The sequence below is a fragment of the Mesocricetus auratus genome, unplaced genomic scaffold (genome assembly GCF_017639785.1).
Source record: "Mesocricetus auratus isolate SY011 unplaced genomic scaffold, BCM_Maur_2.0 Super-Scaffold_100027, whole genome shotgun sequence".
Taxonomy (NCBI): domain Eukaryota; kingdom Metazoa; phylum Chordata; class Mammalia; order Rodentia; family Cricetidae; genus Mesocricetus; species Mesocricetus auratus.
In genome coordinates, this window is record NW_024429208.1 from 8,486,430 (window position 1) to 8,510,106 (window position 23,677).

Genomic DNA, 23,677 nt, shown 5'->3' on the forward strand with positions numbered 1-23,677 from the left:
AACAGCCCTAGCTGTCCTGGAACTCACTTTGTAAACCAAGCTGGCCTCAAACTCACAGAGATCCACCTGCCCCTGCCTCCTGAGTGCTAGGATAAAATCCACCATTGCCTGGCTTTTGTCTTTTTATTTTAATTAAAATAGAATTACATTATTTCTCCCCTTTCCTGCCTCCAACGTCTTCCATGTTCATGGCCTCAAATTCACAGCCTTATGTTCTTTCATTGTTATTAATTGCACAAATGTATAAATATAACCCACTGAGTCCATTGTTGCATATATATGCATATATATATATATACATACATATATACCTGTGTATGTGTGAGTGCATGCGTGCGTGCGTGCGTGTGTGTGTGTGTGTGTGTGTGTGTGTGTGTGTGTGTGTGTGTGTGTTCAGGGCTGACCAGTTGGGAGTAGATAGCCACTTAGGGAATAGCCTCTGGGGAAGGTAACCCTCCCGCTCTCGGCATTTGTTAGTGCCTGTGGTTCTTTGAGTAGGGGCAGGGCCTACTGTGTTTGCATGTCTGTAGATGTTTCCTTTGTTCAGATCTTATTTAGGTGGCCATATTGTTGCTGCATCATGAGTGAAGTTTCCCTGTCATTTCTAGGAGACACAATCTCACAACAGACTTCCTGGTCCTCTGCCTCTTACAATCCTTCAGCCTCTCTTCCAGCCTTAGATGCAAGCGTTGTGCTGCAGATGTATCCCTTGGGAATGGGCGCCTCAGGGTCAGTTAATCTCTGCATTTTGATCAGTTGTGGGGTTTTGTAATGACCTTCATCTCCTGCAAAGAGAAGCATATTTGATGAGTGGTGAGAGCTGCACTTATCTGTGGTTGTAAGTACTCAGAATACAGTTAGGAATTACGCTGTGTTACGGACTTCCCGCCCAGTTCCACAACCGCCTTGCCCCAAATGAACATGCAGACACTGTATTAATTATTAGACTGTGGGCTGGTAGCTTGGGTTTCTTATTGGCCAGCTCTGTCTTAATTATTAACCCATAACTACTAATCTATGTATTTCTACATGATCTTATCTTACCAGAGGACGCCTGACTCGTGTCCTCTCTTCCCAGGCTCACATGTCGACTCCTCTCTGCCTACACTTCCCTGAATTCTCCTTGTCTCCTAGCCCTACCTATCTTCCTGCCTGGCCAATCAGTGTTTTATTCATCAACCAATAAGAGAAACATATACAGAATAACATCTCCCATCAACGCTGATTTAGTAAAGTGGCAATAGTAGGTTCTCTCCTATGATCCATGACCTCCCCCGCCCCAGGTAGTTGGCTAGATTTCTAGTACCAGGCATGGTTTCTTGCTAGTTGAGTGAGCCTCAAGTCTTAACTAGAAAGCTGTTGGTACCCCAAGATATGAGTGGCACTGTTGTGGATATCTTTATGGATATCTTACCATGCTGGCCATTGTTGTGGTTTATAGGTGTCATAGATGAGTAGGACGGTTGGTTGCTTCCTTCCTTGGCTACTGTATAGCACATTCTGGTACTAGTCCTCAGAGAGAAGGAATTTAGGTTAGATTCATCTTGGATCCTCCAAGTCCTGTGTCCCAAATGTATGGTGTTTTCAGAATAGAGTTGTACCTTCAACCTCCTGGAGGCAACCAAGGGCAACAGCAGTAGCCTGTATTGTTTTTGGAAATATCTTAGACTCTCCTGACCAACAAATCAAAATGAGGTCTCTCATGCCTGGTTCTGAGTTTTTGTTTTGTTTTGTTTTTTGACAATCTATGTTCTTGGTGCGGGTGGGGGAGAGACACAACACCTTTTTGTGACAGGGTCTCACTTACATGGCAAAGGCTCCCAGGTATACCCCCACCATGACAACTTGCAAACGTTTCTCTTTGGAGAGCCTCGGCAGACATTGGTACCTAGCCCCCTCTCCCTTTCTAGTGTCTCTGTTCTGCTCCTGCATGCCTCCTACTTCGCAGCAGGGGCAGGTCTCCACGGTGTTGAATGGCTTTACACTGTAACTAAGTGACTTGGCTTGACAATGGTGCTGCAGTGCAGGCTCTCAGCCATCTTCCTAAGCCTGGACCCAGGGCTTCTGCATGTGGCCTCGTACACAGAGTCACAAGACCGCTGCTGGGTCAGTTTAGAGACCCTCAAGAGATGATCAGCCTCCCCTGCACACCTTGGGTATCTGAGTCCATGACCTGCCTTTGGCACAGATCCTCACCCCGGTGTCTCCACTGTTGACATTCACTTCAGCAGCCCACCAGCTCCCTGTTGTCATCCCCCTTGTCCTTGCTATGTTGAAGTTGCTCTGTCTTTGTCCTGCAAGCCATCCTGAATAAGGACTCCTGTACAATGGAGACCCAGAGCCCAAGCAAGGAGAAGTCCCAGGTTGTCAACTCTGTTATAGCTGTGGTGGTCACGCCAAAATCCCTTCTGTTGGCAGCCAGGCCTAAGAACATCTGTCTGCAGCTCACAGCAGCAGGCAGGAATCTTTGTCCCTGAGTGTTGAACTTGGACCACACACTTGCTTTTCTGTTATGAAACACGGACCACAGCTGCCTAAGCCTGCCCAGAAATTCCAGCCCCATTTTGGGGGACTCACTCACGGGAACTTCTGGAAGTTACTCTAGCTATTCTCCAAAAAGTGCCTTTGAATATGGGACTCTAGAATGCCTACAGTACTGCCACAAGGTTCATCTCAGAGGGAAATCAGCCCCCGCCTCCCTGTCCACCAGAGGCTGCCCAGCACCCCGTCTGTCTGGTATTCAGGGCCAGAGAGCTTGAGTAAGAGACCTCTGGGCAGCTATTAGGGCAAGCTGTGGGTGCCTTAGTTTCTCTGTCTCTGAGCAATAAGAATTCCACCTAGAGGGAAGCCAGATGGCAGATACAAGAACATGTCCCGTCTCTGAAGTCCTGAAAGGCCAAGCCAACGTCTGTGTTGACACTGAAGGCCATCCCCAAGTCCTGTGGTCACTCACCAGAGAGCAGGTGGCAGAATGGCTACACCGTACTGTCACTGTTTCCCCTGCTCCCATGTGGCCGACCCAAAGCAAGGATCCCCAAAAGGCCAGGCAAGAGGACACCTTAGCCTGCTTGTTCCCAAGGCATACTCGCCCGTCCCCTTCTACTGCTGTACCTCCAAAGGCGGGCATGTGGGGTCTGTGCCATCCAGCTGACTTGACCATGCCCTCCTAACGACAGTTCATTGCTCAGTCTTAGTCATGTGTGCCTGCTAACCTGCTATTGGACACCTGCTGGAGGGACAGGCTAGGCCAGGCTTGCAGTGACAGAGCCAATCTGGGCAGGAGTGAACCAGTGTCACCCAACACCCAAACTCAGCTGCAGGCTGCTCCACAGCGCCCTTATGGTGGTCTTGAGACTGCAGGAGGGACCCTCCTTCCCCACTATCAGAGTTTGAGTAGGGGACAGATTTGGAGAGAGGCTCTGGGGAAGAGCTCCATTCTGCCCAGAGACCATCTTCCGGGGAGCTGTGTTGAGGTGGGGGGTCCCATTTGTGAAGGTGGACAGAGATGTCAGTGACTATGTTCCCTGACTAGCCATGCTCCACGGTTTGCACAGACAGAACCTGTAAAAATACAAGTAGATGAAGCAGCTGCCCCAGGAAAGCAGTGGAGAGAAAACCCCGGAACACCCAGATGCTGGGCTGTGGCTCTTGTGTTCTTGTCGTCACTGGAAGTCTGTTCCCTGGTCTCAGAACTATTTAGGAAGTGTTAAGTGCTAAGTGTAGGCGTGAATTTTGGGATGACTGGGTAGCAGTAAAAGCTGCCTGGCCCATGACCCAAGACAAAGGTAGTTCCTGTTTCCTAGGAGGCCCCAACAGCTTGCCAGATGTCCACATTAGCAAAGTCTGCAGGCTGGATGCTCACCCCATATTTTACTGAAAAAAATTTTTGTTCTTCAAACCAGTATTATTTTAAGTTGCGATGAAAAATATATAACGTGACAATAAGTGTGTCTATCATAACTGCTTGGGGATGTACAGAATGATGACACTGAGCCACAACTAGCATGACTGTGTAACCATTCCAGAACTTTCTAATCTTCTCAAAGGGAAGCCCTGAGTTCCTACCCCTGCACTACGCTCTATTCCCTGTGTCAAAAGTTGCCTCTGGGGACCACAGCAAGTGCAGTCTTGAGGGGAGCTAGACAAGACAGCCTCTGGTCTGGAATTCTTCCCCTCTTTAGCGGTGTTAGGAAGGGCCCGAGCCTGTCAGGGACTCCTATGCTGTCTCAGCCTCAATGAACACACTTCTTTCTACAGCAGTCTACAGAGAGGAACACACTCAGATCCATAGTGAAAACGGCCAAGAGAGGCCTCCCTTGCACCCCTACCTCGCCTTAGGCACACTCAAATTCCAGCTCACACCCCCCCAGACACAGCTTCTCCCTTCAGCCCCCCAGTGCAGACATGGTTCCCACAGCTTCAAGAGTGGCTAGTCAGGGGTGGGGGTGGGAGGGGAGCATCCTGAGTTGTGTATGGTCTCTGGCTCCTGATGTCTGTCATGCTGAGCCCAAGACATGGTAAAGGTATTCACTAGACCAGAATAGATGTAAACATTTTAGATAGACATGGCAAAAAAAAAAAAAACCACAGACAACCGTCTGGTGTGTGTGTGTGTGTGTGTGTGTGTGTGTGTATGTGTGTGTGTGTGCATTCGAGAGAGACAGAGAGAAAAGAAATAATGTATGAGAGAAAAGAAAGAAAGGAAGGTAGGTAGAAAGAAAAATAGATAGATAGATAGATAGATAGATAGATAGATAGATAGATAGATAGATAGATAGAAAGGTAAGTAGATAGACAGACTCAGCCACTCCAAATAGATAGGTAGATAGACAGACAGACAGACTAAGCCACTCCATATAGATAAATAGATAGACAGACAAGACTCAGCCACTCCAGATAGATAGATAGATAGATAGATAGATAGATAGATAGATAGATAGATATAGATAGAAAGGTAGGTAGGTAGGTAGGTAGGTAGGTAGGTAGGTAGGTAGGTAGGTAGGTAGGTAGGTATTGCCTCCCCTCCCTGAGAGGGGATGGGATCCTTTTTAAGCTGCTTCCTATTCTCACTTCCTGGGCCATATTTGTGGCATGACAGGGTAGAGGTCAAGAGGGCATCTCCATCCTGAGGTAGTAAGTCTTTGCCCTTTGGGGTCAGATGCCAGGGCCGTTGGGGGCTAGGTTTAATTTTTTGTATGAGGCATTGAAGTTACTAAGCTAGGCTCTAAGCAGTCAGGGCCTGAGCGTTAGAGAGTGGGGGGTTTCCGTCTTATTTTTAGCCCTTTTGTTTTTGACTTTTTAATCTGCCTGTCTTGACAGCCTGGGTGACTGGCCTTATATCCCGCTCTCTGCCCTCAGTCACCGTCATGTGGTCCTCTTAACCTTGGCCACACCTGGCTCAACCCTGTGTACTTCCACTCGTTAGGACAACAGGGTGCCCCAGAGATGGGGGAGTAGCAGCGTCTGCCGCGTGGGAATTCCAGAGAGGTCACAGTCGCTGTGAAACGGGCTGGAGGCTGCCATCAGGCAGTCCTAGCTGAGATCACGGGGAAGAGCCTTCCTGTGGGGCAGGGGACCTCACATCCTCTTCTGCCTCGTGGACTCTAACTGAGGCTCCTGGCTTCAGGCTTTCTGTTCCGATCCACTGAGGCGCCTTCTGACCCCGCCCAGAGGCAAGAGCACGTGTCCTGCAGACCCAGCCAGTGCTGGCCTCTGATCTGTGCGCAGATGCTGCATGCACCCCTGCCCTGCCTCTTCAGCTGCCCGGCACCACCCTCCTCAGCTTCTGAAAGACAGTCAGGGCACATCCCACTCTGGCGTGTTTGCCTCCCTCCTCTTTGCATCAGCTGGAGGAGAGGCCCTTGGAAGGGCCTCTGAGTCCCGTGAGGGGGAGGGGGAGGGGATGTTATCCCATGTCCCCAGGAAGAAGCGTAGCATCTGGCAACCGCAGACCATCCTACTGCACCCAGGCAGGACCAGCAACTAGCTCCGGCCTAGCTCTACACAGTCTAACTGACCACAGCCTAGCCTGAACTTTCCTTCTTGGCTCTTGGCTCCAGGGACTTTCCTAGACACACTCCTTGCCACAGGTCACCTCTGGGGAAACCCCGAGTGTGAAAGTGGAGTCTCCAGGTCAGCTGGGAGGCACGGGACAGTACTGGCTGGCAGGACCGGTGCCCCGAAGGGAAACCTGGCCGTGTAGAAGCTTTGTCTGCACGGGGTGGCACATGACACTCAGATCAGGTCGTAAAAGAGTATGCCATCCCCAGGTCCACCTTGGCCCTCGAGTTCTGACCTAAGCCGCTCCAAGTCTGAACACCTTTGCCCCAGGACCTTCATACTAGCGTTTCCTCTGTCTCAAAAGCTATCTCTGAGGGGTGGTGCAGGCAACTCCCTCTCCTCCCATCCCTCCTCTGGCGTTAAGCACCCTACTTGGTGTCTCTCCCACTACCCCTCCCTCCTTCTTCACACTTGATTTATTAGAGTACCCACAGTTATGGCTCCATGGGGTCTCTCTTGTCTGTCCCTGATGCCTCAGGACTGTTGAATAGGAGCCAGGACTCTTGGGACAGAACAGAAACGGAGGGACAAAGGCAGGTGTGGTGACACATGGCGTTAATTCCAGCACACAGGAGGCAGATCTCTGTGAGTTTGAGGCCAACCTAGTCTCCAAAGCGAGTGCCAGGACAGTTAGGGCAACTGTCTTAAAAATCAAAATCAAGACAGAACCTTCAGGGCAGCAGAGGGTACCATGTGAAGGATGCCAGATCCAGGAAGGGAGAAGCAGGCTTCCTCTTGGATGTCTTCCATTGGTCTTGATGGTTAATGCCAAGCCCCAGGAGACATTGTGACTTTCAAGATCCTCCATTGCTGCTATCTGCGATCAGGGGCCCCTGTTATAGCCAGGAGCCCAGGATACCTCGTGTTATATGTTATCTCCCCAGATTGCTTCTGGTCTTCCCTTCCTGTCATAGGTGCTTGTGGCTGAAAGGGTGCAGGCCCTGCTCCAGGAGGCAGCACTGCTCTGGTATCCTCAGACAGCTCATGTGACAACCAGTGGGGTGGAGGCTCAGTGGCAAGCTTCCCGGAGATAAGCGGGGTTCATGGTCCATGAGCGTATGACCTCAGCCTCTTGAGTGCTGGGATTACAGGTGTAAGCTACCATTCTCCCTACCGGAAGTGTTTGTGTGCTGTGCAATCATGGAGTGCTAGCCTAGGTATGTCCAGTTGCTTCCACACGGCATCACAGGCATTTGTGGAGTCTCTGCTAAGCCTTCCCGCTGCCTGGAAGCGTGGCTGCAGAGCCTGCGGAGGACATGTGCTGGACATAGTGTGCCCTGCCGGTTTCTCAGGGTAAAGAAAGCCCCTTTCCCACTTGGGCTAAAATTACCCATACTACCCACATTGGGCAGGAATGGGGACTTTGCTGGGACTTCCCTGGGAAGCAGCAGGGACTTGCCTGACTTTTTATTTCTCCAGATTGGAGGCTGAGCCATCGGGGCAAGGCAGGTGGTGGGAGGAAGTGAACTTGATAGAGTTCCTTAGCACCCCAGTCTGGAGTGGGAGAGTGCCCCGCCCAGCAAAGCAAACTGGGCACTGACCTCAGCCACAATGGCCCGGGGTGGGGGGCAGTAGAGAACAACTGCCCCACTGACAATAGTCCCTATGTGTGGGGCCGGGGGAAGCCCCTGCAGAGCTCAGTAGAGGACACAGGCCACTCTCCTAGGCTTCCTACCGCGAGGCTGGGTGTAGTGACTACTTTTTACTCTTCGATCTTTGGCTGTTTGGGGGCCTGCCACCCGTATCTCCCAAATAAATACACAGAGTCTTATTCTTACTTATTAATGCCCAGCCTTAGCTTGGTTTGTTTCTAGCCAGCTTTTCTTAAATTAGCCCATCTACCTTTTGCCTCTGGGCCTTTACCTTTCTGTGTTTCTTTACTTCTGACTCAGTGTCTGGCTGGGTGGCTGGGTGGCTGGCCCCCAGCATCCTCTTCTCCTTCTTTTCTCAAGCCTCCATCTTTTTCTCCTTCTATTTATTCTCTCTCCCTGGCATCTCTGCCTATCCCTCTCCTGCCTAGCTATTGGACGTTCAGGTCTTTATTAGACCAATCAGGTGTTTTAGACAGGCAGAGTAACACAGCTTCACAGAGTTAAACAAATGCAACATAAAAGAATGCAACACATCGTTGTATCATTAAACAAATGTTCCACAGCATAAACAAAATGTAACACATTTTCAACTAGTGTTTCAGTACAGCTGAGAGGTGGGGCTGGCACCAGGGCCCAGAGCTCAACCTGAACTCTATCTCCAATCATGCTTCTGGCTGCTGGACCAGGAATGGCTCTCCTACCTGACTGGCCTTAGCTTCCTTAGCTTCTCACTGAGAATGTTAGCAGAGTCTCCATCCCAGAATCGCTGTGGTAACGTCGAGCTCAGCTGGATGAAGGGTGCCACGCTGGCCACTATCACTGCTGCCCACAGGCTGGGGGATCCCTCATTCCCAGTCACACCCCCATGTCCCCAAGCACCAGAGGCGCACAATATCCTCCTGCCTCAGAAAGGAGGAAGTTAGAAGAGAGGCAGACACCTCTGGGGGGCATCTCAGACAGGAAGGCATCCCCGACTAGGGTTCCTGTGTTTCTCTAGGGGGAAGTGGAGTCAACTAGCCTCCTCGGCATCACTCTTACAGGGATAGAACGGTTTGTTTCTCTGGGTTTTGTTTTTTTTCGAGACAGGGTATCCTGGAACTCACTCTGTAGACTAGGCTGGCCTCGAACTCAAGAGATCTGCCTGCCTTCTGCATGTGTCACCACTGCCTGGCTGTGTTTGATTTTCTGTGGCATCCATCACATGTGGGGAGGTGACACACCTAAACATCTGGAGCAACCTGAGTGGTTCTGTAAGCTCCTGGGGTGGCTCAGGGTGAGATAGACCTCACTAGGGTTTCACCTGCCCAGCCCTGGCTCTCCACAGTGCCTTGGCCAGCCATACCCAGGTTTCTCCTGTCATACTCATAAAACATTTGTAATAATTTGTAGTCCTAACAATTTATTGTCGTGTTGCTCTTACAGTTTTCCTTTAAGTTCCCGAAGAATCGTGGCATGATGCTGGTTTACATCAGTTGGCACAGATACAAGGGTCCCTGTAAGCCAGTTCTGCCTGCTTATGCCCTAGATAAACGGTGCATCACATGTCTAATCTGACTGAGGTCAGAGCATGCGCAGAGTCGGTGTGGCACCCTTGCTAGGCATCATTTGTCATGACGGATCCTGGCAAATGGAACTGCCTTTTAAACCTGGAAAGGTTGGTGAGTTTGGCACCTTCCGGATGAAGTTCTTCGCAGTTTCTGAGACAGTTGCGTGTGTTTAGTGTGACAGCAGTGAGGGTGTGCGCAGGACCACTGTTATCTTCAGGACAAGACCTCAGGGCAGCATACAGGGCTGCTCATGAAGGCATCCTTATCCTAATTCTCAAAGTCCCCCTTCCTGGGTATGACGGAGACAGAGGAGGTTCCCAGAGTCCTTACTGATGGCCGCCATACGTTCTCGGAGCCACCTCCAATGCTCATGAAACAGTGACACTTTGACACAATACAGAACTTGGGTGAGGCCGGGAGTGTGGGCCTACTGTGTGCAGCACTGTCAGATGGGGAAGAAGTGGGAGCCCAGTGACTCTGTTGGGTTGAGAGAAGGTTCCAGACAAGACAAAAAGGTCAGAAGGAATTGAGACCTCACCCATTCTGATGTGGTATACCACAAACTAGAGCCTGCCTTCTGGACCCGTCACCTCCATGCTGGGTTTGCAAAGTCAGACAGGAGGCTGTGCCACATCCCCATGTCAGAAGGGCACATACGTGACTCCCAGGTCACAGGTGTCATGTGACAGAGCTGGGGTGGTCCAGAAAGTGCAGCCCCCTTGTGCAGTTTCTATCTGGGCTCATGTCAGCACTTGTCCCGGATCCAGGGACAGGTCAGGAACAAATTGTAGCCTTGGCTGCTCCCTGTCCTCATTCTAGAGAAGTCCCAGAGTGGATACCAGCTATGAACTCCCACAGTCCCACCCCAGTTCTGAGTCAGGAGTGGGGAAGATGCCATCTTGTCAGATGCTAGACCCAGGACCAGTGAGCACAGCGAGGGGTCACCTTTTCTCTGTGGCAGCCAGGCGTATGGTGCAATGTATTCCCCGCAAGGTGTTCCCAGGCCGGTGCCGGTGTTTCCCTGGGTGGGGAGAAAGTCAGTCCACAGTTGCCAAGAGGAAGCAGTAGTGGAGGAGAGGCTCTGGAGCTGGCAGGGACACCTGGGGGCCCACACCCCTTTCTCCAAGGAGTCCAGGAGTCCCTGCTCACCAGCTCCTCTTTGCAGAATGACACCCCCACACACACATACCCCCCATCCACTGCTCAGATCATGTCCTAGTCCATCCTCTAGGCAGTGGACAGGGCTCTCTGCAGTAGCAGTCTCGATCACCATGTGGGTGGGACCTGATGACTCTCCTTCCTTCTTAATTCCTCCAGTTCCCTCAGCCCTATGGTCAGCCATTTTCTTATGCTCTGAGCCTCCTTATCTTGTAGAGCCTAAGTGTAGACATGGGGTCCCAGCCTCTCCGGGGGAACTTCATGGTGACTCTTATCTGTTCCCATTGAAATTTCTGTTTCTAAACACAGTCACCTTCCCAGCTCTGAGGACTGCCCAGGAGCACCTCCCAGCAGCCTCCAGGGCCAGAGCCTGGGTGACGCTGCACCCTCCAGCTAGCTTTCACCTGGCCAGGCCCCGCCTTCTTCCATACCTGTGTGACAAGAGGTGTGTCTGCTGGATGGGAGCCTGGAGCCTGAGTTACCTAGGTAAAGGGATCCTCTGGCTACCTGACTCACCAGATCCCTGGCCAGCTCTCAGGTTCCTGCAAATTTTTCATGCTTCAAACAGCCCCGCTCCCTCCCTAATATCCCTAATGCACAGTGGTACCGGTGCAGGTGCCTGGTGTCATAGAATCAGTCTTCCAGAGCAATTAGGTCACCTGTGACTGCATGCAAGCCCTGTCCTCAGTAGGGCCCATTGACAGCTGATGTTTCGTCATAGGAGGGGGGTGGGAGGGTCTTTAGACAGGCACCTGACATTCCAGCTACTCAGCTCCAGCCATTTGTGTGTCATTTTGCCCTAATTGCACATGACTCTGGGAGGTTCTAGAGTATACAGGCCAGGGAGTTTATTGGAAGGGAGCTGTCTATGAAGCTACGGGGAAGGCAGCATCCATGACAGGTATAGACTTTCCAGTGTTTCTGCTTTGGGGCCACCTATGTTCTGTAAGTAATCCCCCCCAAAAAATTCATTGATTTCTCTGGGATGACTTTGGTGGAATTGTACTTTATTTGGTGCTGGAGCCTTATAAGGAAGGGGTAACTATGTTTTGTTTTGTTTGAGACAGGGTAGCTCTATGTAGCCCTGGCTATCCTAAAATTCAGCGTGTAGACCAGGTTAGGTTGGATTTCTTTGCCAATTTCTTAACCAGGCCACAGAGGAAACCACTCAAGGGTTGGTGGTCTGGAAACCCCAGAGCCAGAACCAGGAGGAAAGCCCCAGACCAGGTGGCCAGGGGAGGGAGGTGGGGAAGGAGGGACACCACCAGGCTGTGGGGGGAAGGGCTTCTCAGCCGGCAAAGTAGGGGGAGGCTGTGGAGAGGTGGGGGTGGGGAGGGGGCTCCTGGCAGTCCCACAGATGCAAGGCTGGTTATTTGGTCTTGCAACCAATTTCTTTTGAAAAGAATTTCTTCTTTCCTTCCTCCCTCCCTCTGTCCTTCCTTCCCTCCTCCCTCTTTCCTTCCTTCCTCCTCCCTCCCTTTCCTCCCCCTCCCTCTGTTTCATCACCTTGCTACATCTGGTTTAATTTTGTGTGTGTGTAAGTACGCCTAGATGCATGCACACGTGCACATATACATGTGGAGGCAGGACAACCTCATGTGTTATTCTTCAGATGACGTCTTTTTTCTTCCTTCCTTTCTTTTCCTTCCTTTCTTTCTTTCCTTCTTTTCTTTCCTTGACAGTGTCATGGGTCTGAACTTTCCAGGGACACTAAGTTGACTAGCTGGCTTTTGAGCCCCAGAGAGCTGCATGGGTCTACTTGTCTCCACTTGTCCGGCACAGATTACAAGCCTGCACCACCATGCCTGGGTTCAGGCTCCCATAAGCCTGCACCACCATGCCTGGGTTCAGGCTCCCATAAGCCTGCACCACCATGCCTGGGTTCAGGCTCCCATAAGCCTGCACCACCATGCCTGGGTTCAGGCTCCCATAAGCCTGCACCACCATGCCTGGGTTCAGGCTCCCATAAGCCTGCACCACCATGCCTGGGTTCAGGCTCCCATAAGCCTGCACCACCATGCCTGGGTTCAGGCTCCCATAAGCCTGCACCACCATGCCTGGGTTCAGGTTCATGCTTGCCAGGTGCTCTCTCCTCCCACCACCGACCCAGGGTACCAACCGTGAATGGATAGCAGAGCCCTGACACTGTCACCAGCTTAGCCCCGATGTGAAGAGTCCACAGAATGCCATTCCCAGCAAGTCAGAGAATGCCCTATTGACCATCCCTCTGCCAAGTTAGTCCCACAAGTTCCATTCAGACTGTGTGCTCCCCAGCCCCAGCAGACCCGCCTACCCTTCCTGTCCCTGGCCTCGCTCTGAGTCACCTCCAGCCTGAAGTAATCAATTCTGAGTTAGCCTCCCAAGGAAGGAAGAGTTCATAGTACAGAGTCTGCGAGGTCACAAAGCCAAGTGTATTTTTTCTGTTGCCTTAACAACCGTAACACAGTGGCCTTCCAGAACCATAAGTTTGGCTTTTGTGGGACCTCTGACCATCCTCGTGGCAGCTGCCACAGTTCAGCCCCAGAAACGGGAGTCTCACTGGCTTAGTCTCACTCGTTAGTTGCTTTTTTCACGACCCAGCTGTAACAGTTACCTAACAAAAGCAACTTCCGGAGGGACAGGTTCGGCTTTCCAAAGCGCTGGCTCCTTCTGAGGGTGTAGTCTACCATGGGGAAGACTTGGTGGCAGGAGAGGGAGGTGGCTGTCCATGTTTCCTTGAGTCAGGAAGCAGAAAAGGAAATGCTGGTGTTCAGCTCTCTTTCTCCTTTTGATCCAGTCCAGGAACCCAGCCAGCGGAATGGTTTCACTCATATTCAGGGCACGTCTTCCCACCTCTTTACGTTTTTCTGGAAAAGCTTTCACCGACAGAGGGGTGTTTTCATGGTCATCCTAAATCTCATTAAGTCAACAATGAGATCTGATCTCAACAACTTCACCTTTTGTTAGTATCAGACACCAAAACACATCACTTTGATTTTTATTTTGTTTTATTTCATGTGTATGAATGTTTTGTCTGTGTACCTTGTGTGTGCTGTGCTTGTGGAAGCCAAGGGCTTGGGTTCCTTAGAACTGGACTACAGACGGTTGTGAGCCCCTACGTGGGTGCTGGGAACTGAACCCAGGTCCTCTGTAAGAACAGCCAGTGCTCTTAGCCACTGAGCCATCCTACCAGTCCATAGTCTTTAACAATCCCAACAATAATCAAAAGTCCAAAGTCTCTTCTGTGAGCACCTATTAAAAATATGTTTTAAAAGTTACTGCTTGCTGGGCGGGGGTGGCACACGTCTTTAATCCCAACACTCAGGAGGCAAAAGCAGGTGGATCTCTGTGAGTTCAGAGACTATCCTGGTCTACAAGAGCTAGTTCCAGGACAGCCTCCAAAGCCACAGAGAAATCCTGCCTCGAAACCCCTTCCCTGCAAAAAAAAGTTACAGATTTCCATATTTGACGTCACAGAATAAATATTCCCATTGCCAAGTCTAGACCTGTACTTGGCAGGGGAACTCCTCAGCTTCACAGGTGGCTGCTCTGCTTCTGATAGGATCTTGAGTGTGTGTGTGTGTGTGTGTGTGTGTGTGTGTGTGTGTGTGTGTGTGTGTGTGTGTGTTTTCAAAAGATGTTCCGGGCTGGGCATTGGTAGCACACACCTTTAATCCAAGCACTCGGGAGGCAGAGGCAGAGGCAGGCGGATCTCAGTGAGTTTGAGGACAGCCTGTTCTACAATGCAAATTCCAGGACAGCCAGGACTGTTATACAAACTCTGTCTCTGTGGTTGGGGGAGGGTGGTGGAAGCCGGAGGGGGTGTTGAAAAGGCACTGCACCCTTCCCTTCAGAGACAAAGATCCCAAGAAATGGAATTTCCCTAGGAATCTCATGCTGGGGAAGGAAAAGGCTGAATCCTGGTGCCACCCAGAAGGGAATTTGTCTGCCAGGAAGAGATTTCACACCATGTTGACAACTTCTCAGGCCACCTTACTGGAAGGGCTGGAGCCCAGACAATGAAGATGACTACAGTAATGGGCTGGGCGGGACCACACCTCCGACCAAGACTGCTTAGCTGTCTTACCTTCTATTTAAACCTCATGTCAGGATCCCAAAGATGGACTGGAGGAAGGGGGAGGGTGGGTCACTGGACCTCTTTGTTCCTCTTCTTGATGTGACCACACTGATCAGATCTCTTTTTCTGCTTTCCACTGTGACTTTGTCTCTTTAATTGACCTGTTGAAGTTGAGTGCCCAGTGCTGGTATTTAGGGACTGTGACCTTAACAAGTCTGATGACAACTGGGCAAGTCGTGGCTGGGAGAAAAGACTCATTTTGTCAGCAGGTTGACCCCAGGTGGAGAGGAAAGATTGAAGAGTCCCACACGGTTGCTGGAGTCACTTTATCCCAAGGACTTCTCCCATCTTCCCACACTCCAATTTGTGAAGGAGATGAGAAACTGGATTATGTTTTGGATTCTTGGTGAGCCAGCCAGCTCCACCCCTCACCCCCCCACCAGCCATGCCCTTCCACCGCCCCCCCCCAAACCTCCCAGTTTGCCTTCCCTTCAGCTTGGGGCTTCTCACAATTAATTCAGGTCTTTGAATCTGTTTATCTAGGATGGTGGCAGAGCATGGCTTGTAGGGATTGCCTGAGTCCCGTAACACTTTGTGAGTCGTTGTTACCGATTGCCGTTTGGTTCCTGGCTTTGTCTTTCAGAGTCCTGCCCAGACATTTGTGGTTCCGTGGGGCCGACTGGGCTATTAGGCTATGATGTGACAGGCCTTGTCAGTTTGGATGGCTTTGCAGCCCTTTGAGCCCTTGGGTGCTGCTGAGCAATGAGAGTGTGGAGGAGACATCTGCTGTGACACACGGAACCCTGAGGAGCACTGTGTTACTCTCTTGGTGCCTTTGGTGCCCCAGGAGAAAATCCTATCTGGCCAGCCTTTTGTAAACTCAGAATAGCATCTGAGGCAGTGCAGGGTAGTGTGGTTCTCAATCTCGTGAGAACAAACATGTGGCCCTCTTAATTTTGCATTCATTTTTTAAAACATTGCTCATTATTTTTGGTATGTCTCGTTAAAAATATGTGTGTGCGATATGAGTGTTTGGAGGGTGATTTGTTTGTTTGTTTTGTTTCTTTTAAGACAGGGTTTCTCTGTGTAGCCCTGGCTATCCTAGAACTTGCTCTGTAGACCAGGCTGGCCTCAAACTCAGAGATCCTCCTTTCTCTTCGTGTGCCACCATTGCCCTGCTGGAGGGTGGCTTTTTTTTTTTTTTGACCACATTAAATATAGTAGCCTTTGCCTCTGTCTTCACTTGTCCTCATCTGAAAAAGTAAATAGATAAAACATAGTAAATTAAGGAATTAATTATGAGACTGAAAAGAAAACGAATCTAACAAGACTTCACTAAAGACCTAAGTGTATAAGCTGACAACGTGACTGCTCCATGGTATGGTAAGGGGTCAGTTTTTATTGTAGATATTTGGGGAAGACTGACTGAGCATGGCAGTGGACTGGACAAGGGTAAGAGTATCTTCACGAGAAGGGAGAGAGTAACAGGAGACAGAGAACAGAGGCAGCGTAGTGAGAACAGCACTATTTTAAAAGTCGGTGTTGGAGAGAAAGACACCAGCTTGGGTGGAGGGGTTTTTTATTGAGGGAAAGTGAATGGGAAAGGGGGGGAGGAGGACTGGCCTCTGGGGACAGGAGCAGCTGAAGAGAAAGTGGGGGAGGGACAGAGTCAGAGAGAAGAGAAGAGGAAAGGAGAGGAGGAATGGGGGAGGAAGGGATGGAGGGAGAGGGAGAGAGGGGAGATGGGAGGTGGGCAGGGCCCTTTGAAAAGGGAAAGTCATGAATGTGCACAGTGGTGCTCTCAGTGGCCGCAGCTGGGGGCGAATCCTGTCAGAACCCCAAGGCCAGGCCAGTACAGATGCCTGAACACTAACAGCAGGAGCCTAGATTCCTGAGGGTGAGTAGCTGGGTGGGGGCTTTGAAATGTGTAACGATTACTTGTGAGCAGGAACTGAGAGAGCCTTGATACATATAGTATAGGTTAATTGGAGACGCATAGGTCACTGTTGTTGGAGGTAAGGGAAATGACTCTGAAGAATGCTGGATTTTATCTAGCCACCAGAAACCCTCCTGTAGTCCAGGCTGAGCTGTGCAGCAGGCTTTCTTAGTCCACCAGCCCCCAAATTATGACGTGGAGACTTATTAGTCATGAATACTCAGCCTTATCTTACGCTTGTCCATCTAGCTCTTATAGCAGTTGAACCTGTTTCTTTCCATCTACATTTTGCCCTGGGGCTTTTCACCTTCCCTTCCTCCTTTCCTCCCTCCCTCCCTCCATCTTTCTTTTTCTTTCTTACATCCTGCTTTTCTTGCTTCCTCCTTGTCTGACTGGTGGTTGCCTGGTTGGCTGGCCCAGGCCAGGGCATCTCTCTTTCTCCCTCGTTCTCTCTTCCTCTCTCTCAAGTCGAGATTCCTCCTCCTATTTACTCTATCTGCCAACCCTGTCTGTCCCTCTGCTGCCTAGTTATTAGACCAAGCAGGTGCCTTAGGCAGGCAAAGCAACACATCTTTACAGAGCTGGGTCTAGATTCAATTTTCGATGAGTCAGGGAGCTGCCCCAAATGTGTGTGTGTGGGGGGGGGGGAGTGGTACCCTTTGGATCTGACACTAACTAAAATATGAACTAAGGAAATTCACTTGGGAGACTCCCTTCCTGCTTCAGGGAGCTGTTACTGTTCCTCTTAATAAAACTTTGATTTCTTAAAAATAAAATCAATAGCCAGATATGGTGTCACACTTTATCCAAGCACACAGGAGGTAGAGGTAGGAGGATCTCTGTGAGTTTGAGGATAGCCTGGTGTACGTAGTGAATTCCAGGACAGTCTAGACCACACAGAGAAGCGTTGTCTCAAAGAAAAAGGAAGGAACGGGTTTAGGGGCTGGCAAAGTGGCTCAGCAGATCCAGGCGCTTGACACCAAGCCTGTCGTAGCGACTAGATTCTCAGAACTCACGTGGCAAATGGGAAAACCAACTCCCACGAGTTGTCCTGTGACGTCCAGATGCACACTGTGATACACACACACACACATGTGATCAGAAATTCACAAGTGAAGACATTTTATTTATTATTTATTTATTTAGAGACAGGGTTTCTCTGTGTAACAGTCCTGGCTGTCCTGGAACTCACTCTGTAGACCAAGCTGGCCTTGAACTCAAGAGATCTGCCTGCTTCTACCTCCTGAGTGCTGAGATTAAAAGCCTGTGTCACCACTACTGCCCGGCCATAAAATTTACTTTTTAAAACATAACCAGCAGTATTCGCAAACCGGCAGTTATTAGACTCCGATTCTCTGTTGTGTGACTAAAGTTGACATTCTTGTATTGTGGTGGAAGGACAGTGCAGGGCTTCCTCCATCTTGTATTCTTGCTGAGGTCTTGTTCAACTGTAGTGGGCTACTGAACCATAGTTATGCTGTCTCTGAAACTATTCCTGAGAAACTTTAATTGCCAAAGCTGTCTTGGGTACACTGGTCTCTGGTCCTGTAGACCAGCCACAGCCTCACTGGTCACATAGAACAGCCATAAATCCCTATACAATGTGACCCTGACCTAAAGGTTAACTGCCTGACCACTACCCCTGCTGTATGTTTCTGTAAATGCTTGCTTGCTGCAGATGTCCAGAGCTGCATGCATACATACATACATACATACATACACATACATACATACATCACAATTGTTATTTTTGCCTTTAAAAACTCAAACCAATTGGGGGTTGTGGCTGCTTCCTGACGTTCTGCCTAGGACAGTCCCATCAGCAGGGAATAAAACTTGGTATAATTGGACTTATTCAGCCCTCAGGCAGTTTCATAATTGGATGCCCCAGTACCTTGCCTTAGCTTCTGTAAACCTCCCCTGCAGCTGTAGAGTGGTATTTCAAGACATGGATTTTGCCTTTAAAAGCCTTGGGGCTACACTTGGGTCCCCCAACACTTGGGACTTATTGTAGTTACAGCTGGCTGGAATAAAGACTTTCAGTTGGCTAGAATCTAAGAGTGGTCATCTCTAGTGGGCAGCCCCTAACAGTTTGTAACAAAATGTCCCATGACCCACGAGTAACCATCAGACACCATTAGCGGTATCACCTCCTTTTATTTTCCAGGTATGTTCTTGATGAGCATGCAGTGATTACATCTATAAGTGCCCTCCATGATATAAGCAAGGATGCAGAGAAGCCACTGAACCGTCCAATCCATTGGGTGGGAAACAAGGTTTTTATTATAGATAAGCCTCTTGGGTTATAAAGAAAAACCAGTAGCTTCAGAGTGGGGGAAGGGGATCCTGTGAACTAGAACAACCTGGAAGTTTAAGGTCATGGGGAATGGGCTTGGGGGTGAGGGCTGGAGGGGCAGGCAGTGGCTTTGGTATGCCCCATTGGTATCAACAGGCACCAGAGGAATCTGGAGCTTAGGCTTGGCTTTGGTATGCACCACAGGTTCACCTCAATAGTGAAACCCATTTCACAGATTCCTGGGGAATGATGAGAATGAGTGCCACCAGCAATCATATAGTCCAGCTTGTGCTGAGCCAAGACTGTCATTTTAGACCAAGTCAGTGGGCCTGCTGTTTTTTTTGCGAGTGTTTGGTGTTTTTTCTTTGAACCTAACAAATGACTGGGCTATAGTGTATAAGGTATAAATGTATAAGACTTATTGAAAAATAGGTCTCATAAGAAAAGATTTTGTGTTGTTGTGTCCAAATTCTGAAACCCCAAAACCACCAAGAAGCCCATTTCGATGCAAAAGCAAAGAGTCTTTTATTGTTGTTTAACAAGCTATCCCCTTTAGCTAGGGCCTTTTACCCATTCACAGTGGTGGATGGCTAGAGAAAGACCCCAACAAACCACAAGGCAGGGACCTTATAGGGCATCGTAAGGGGTACGCAACAGTCTCAGGATTGGCGCACTTCTGGGCTTGGGCAACCTGTCCTGTGTTGATTGGCCAACTGGTTGTTATGGCCCATAGGCCCTCCCAGGGCAGTTGCTATGCTCTGCACCCCACCAGCTAACTTCTGATTGGTTCCTTGCCAGGGCATCTGACCTCTTAGTCACTGGGGCCGACCCAGCAAGGTCAGACATGTGCTGCAGAGGCCTACATGTCTTTTCTGCAGCCTGTCATGGGCTGGTCCCTTCAGTGAAATGCACCTGACCATAACTAAAATACTGTCTCAAGGGTTCTTAATGCTTTACCTTCAAAGTGATTAAGTTCTCTGAGGCTGTTGATATGAGAGATTAGGAGGTAGACAGACCTCCCTGGTAGTGGTCATGTATCGAATTTCCAAGATGGCCGTCTTCCTCATTCTCCTGACTTGAGACAGAAGCCTGATAGCTTAAAACGAAGGTCTTGCAGACTCCGAGTTCCACTGGCAGCCGCTCTGCTGATGGTCTGGTTCGACAAGTCCAAGGCTGGACCAACATGACACATAACAGTTCTGGGCCAACCAACCATCCTAGCTTTCTTCAAACTGACCAACCCTGAATTGGGGTGGGGGTGACTCTACAGAGGCTTCAAACCCCCGGCCCTCGGGAAGAAGTTGGGTTTTATGGCTTTCTGAGCTCCCCCTCTACTTTGCACAGTGGGGATGTGGCAGGCAGCCCTAACCTGATGGCACCGTGTTTCTGCCTGCCCAGGAATGAACTGCTCTATCCCAGTCATTAGAGTGCTCATAGCAGAGCTAGGATTTACACAGGTCCCCTGTGATGACTAACGAGACTTTATAGGGAGCCAGGCATCCCTTACGGGCCATTGACCTTTTCCCTGGAGTGCCTGGGAGATCCTCCTGGCCTGCAAGCGAGATAAGAACAGGATAATGTGCTATGAAGCTTTGGCCACTGTCTTTGCTTCTGTAAGACCTGCTTATCGCTATGGGAAAGTGATGGAATGGCCTTTTTATTACTATATAGCGGGAAAGTGAGGAACAGCCGAGGAAGTAGACCAGTTTCCTGCCCAGCTGTGGGTTCCATGGATAGTAGTAACACACACCTTTCTGATGTCCCCTTTAGAACCCCATCTTACTCCCCACTTCCTCGAGGTCTGCAGCTTGGCTCTAAGGCTAGGGTCCTTCTGCAAGCAGTAAGAATAAATTCATGTAATCTGAATCTGAACTGAGGCGAAGTCTCGGATTCCTCCCAGTGGATTCGAACGCCACAACACAGAGGGTCTTTTTCTCTGTGCTCTGTATATTTGTGTGCGCATGTGCATGAGCTTGTTTCCTCGTGCTCAAGAAATGTCTTTCTCCAACTGCTGATTGAGTCTTTGGTGCTTGCGGTCTCTCTGCTGCCATTTGCTGCCCTCCAGATTTCCCCTGCTGTTTAATTATTTAACTGGCAGAGAAAACGAACCCAACCAGCATCCCCAGACTGTATTAGATATGCTTTCACTACAATAGGAAAGGGTCAACTTTAAAATACATAGCAGCACACGCCTTTAATCCCAGCACTCGGGAGGCAGAGGCAGGTGGATCTCTGTGAGTTCAAGAACAGGCTCCAAAGCAATACATAAAAATCCCATGTCGGAAAACCAACCAACTAACCAAACAAAACCACTAGAATGTAACACTGGGTTTCTTGTTACTTTTGTTTTAACAGAATCCATGTCATTTGAATGTCTGTGAAGACTACAATCTGTTAATAGTCGAACAGTACTGTTTACGGGGGACTGTCACACATATGGGATGTACTTACACATCAGGTGCACTATGAGAGCATGTGTTATGTAACAGGAAGATAAACAACTCAAGTAGTTTCAGGAAGTCCCTGAAACTGACCAGACACACTAGGCTCCTCCCTGCCAGAGTAAGCAACAAAAGCAATTATCATCCCCCCCCCCCCGCTCCTTCAGACAGAAGGAAGCTGAGCTGCGAAGACTCTCAGACAAGCAATGCTGTAAGACAACTCATTCAGCTGCCTGGAAGAGGCAGAAACCATCCTAGTTGCCTGCAAGAGGCTTAGACCAGAATCGCCTGGAAAGGACCATCTCCAACTGGTTGAGCTGCCTGCAGGCTACAGTGTGCTCCAGGTCCCCCAGCCTTGTGAGCTGTCATCCGCGCTGGAGTGGACTTTGGTGATGCAACTGTCTTTGAGCCATTTCTGCTCCTGTAAGGACCCCTCACTCACCCTACTGTAAGCAGCCCAAATAAAACCCATTGGTTCACCAAGTTGGACTTTGGTGGTACCTGTACTTTGGCCTGTTCCTATCCACCCTATCTGGGGTGAATAGATGTGAGCATTGCCTTTCCCCTGGAAAAGTCTTGTCACTCAACAGCATAGATCTTCTACTTTAAGAGCTGGTACTCAGATCATGTGCACCACATATTTCTGCACTTAGACCCCTGAGACAAAGGGACAGTCCCTGCTGAGAGCACACATCTCTACTGACTGAGGGGTGTCGGGGAAACAGGGTCAGTCCCCCAAAGATATAAAAATCAGAGTATGCCTTCGATGGGTATCTCTGAAAGCTCCACCCCTACCCCAAGCATCTTGCTTTCATGGAATTCTGCCATACTCTTACTTCAGGCTGCTTCTCATAATGGTCTCACAATGCCTATGTATACACACACACACACACACACACACACACACACAGAGAGAGAGAGAGAGAGAGAGAGAGAGAGAGAGAGAGAGAGAGAGAGAGAGAGAGAGAGAGAGAGAGTTTATTAGGCTGGCTTACAGGCCGTGGTCCAGTTAATCCAACAATGGTTGTCTACAAACTGAAGTCCTTAAGAATCTATTTCAGTCCACAAGGCTGGATGGATGTCTCAGTTGGTCTTTAGTATACACCAGAATCCGGAAGAAGTCGGCTCTAATGCCAGTGAAGGGAGACACTTGCCAGCAAGAGCAAGCAGGCAAAGAAAGCAAGCTTTCTTCTCCCATGTCCTTAGCAAAGAAAGCAAGCTTTCTTCTCCCATGTCCTTAACGTAGGCTGCCAGCAGAAGGTGTGGCCCAGACTAAAGGTGTGTCTTCCCACTTCAAGAGATTTGGATTAAACGTGGGTCTCCCCACTTCAAATGATTTAACAACAACAAAACAAAAATCCCTCACAGGTGTCCCCAGCTGTTGGGTTTAGTTCAAGTTGACAACCAAGAACATCACAGCCATCATAGCCAGGAAGCACTCTCTTCATAAAGCCCATTTCTGAAGGGTAATTGGTGTCACTTCCTACATCACCACACGGTGATAGGTCTGGTGTGGTCACTGGGGCTGTTTTCAAAACTCATTAGAATGTGAGTGGCCAAAATCAGTTTGAAATTTTGCTTTTTCTTTCCCAGCTTTTTGTTTGGTTTTGGTTTTTGTTGTTGTTGTTTGGTTGGTTGGTTGGTTGGTTGGTTGGTTGGTTGGTTTTGGTTTCTTGAGACAGGGTTTCTCTGTGGCTTTGGAGACTGTCCTGGAACTCACTCTGTAGACCAGGCTGGCCTCGAACTCACAGAGATCCTCCTGCCTCTGCCTCCCAAGTGCTGGGATGTGCCACCACCGCCCTTTTGGTTTTTCAAGACAGGGTTTCCTCTGTGTAACTGCCCTAACTATCCTGAAACTAGCTCTTGTAGACCAGGCTGGCCTCGAACTCACAGAGATCCACCTGCCTCTGCCTCCCAAGTGCTGGGATTAAAGGCGTGCGCCACCAGTGCCTGACTCCAGTTTTTCATTAGCTATTTCATTGGTGTGGAGTAGTCAGATACCAACAGGAGTGGCTCCTTGGGTGTCTGACTCTGGAAGCCTGCAGTGGGTCGGTATGGGTGGCTGTGTGAAGAGTGTTTTCTGTTCTTGGTACAGTATCTGCCCACCGGAGAGTTGGGACAGCTGCAGGCTGGACTTACTCCTTGTTGCTTCAGAACTCACTTCAGTGGCCAGTCCTTTTCTGGGTCTCAGCAGAGCCAAGCCTTGGTATTGTCCTCTCTTGGTGTGCCCAGGCCGGTGCCCCCAGCACGGAGGACACTACCACCTCCCCATCTGCCCCTTGCTCCATGGTGCTGTCTTAGTGTTTTACTGCTGTGAAGAGACACATGCCATGGCAACTCTTATACAAGAAAGCATTTAATTGAGCTTTGCTTACATTTTCAGGGGGTTAGCCCCTTATCATCATGGTGGGATGATGATGGCAGGAAGACAGACTTGTTGCTGGAGAAGTGGTTGAGAGTTTTACATATGAATCCACAGGCAGCAGGAAGAGTCTCTACGCTTGGCTTGGGCTTTTGGAAACCTCAAAAGCCCACCCTAATGATACACTTCCTTTAACAGTCTTTAATCCTTTCAAATAGTGCTACTCCC

At 49.7% G+C, this 23,677-nt stretch overlaps 1 long non-coding RNA gene across 3 annotated transcripts; it reads left to right on the forward strand.

The window, feature by feature from the left end:
- The first annotated feature begins 12,362 nt into the window (after window positions 1–12,362).
- Window positions 12,363–21,570, forward strand: LOC121134243. Of its 3 annotated transcripts, none has more exons than XR_005871300.1 (3): window positions 12,363–12,978; window positions 18,518–18,626; window positions 21,255–21,570. It is a non-coding gene; the product is annotated as an uncharacterized LOC121134243 (long non-coding RNA). The 3 variants fall into 3 exon arrangements; XR_005871301.1 differs by lacking the exon at window positions 21,255–21,570 and adding an exon at window positions 21,002–21,237; XR_005871303.1 differs by lacking the exon at window positions 21,255–21,570 and adding an exon at window positions 21,002–21,237 and having other exon boundaries at window positions 18,518–18,614.
- The last annotated feature ends 2,107 nt before the right edge of the window (window positions 21,571–23,677 follow it).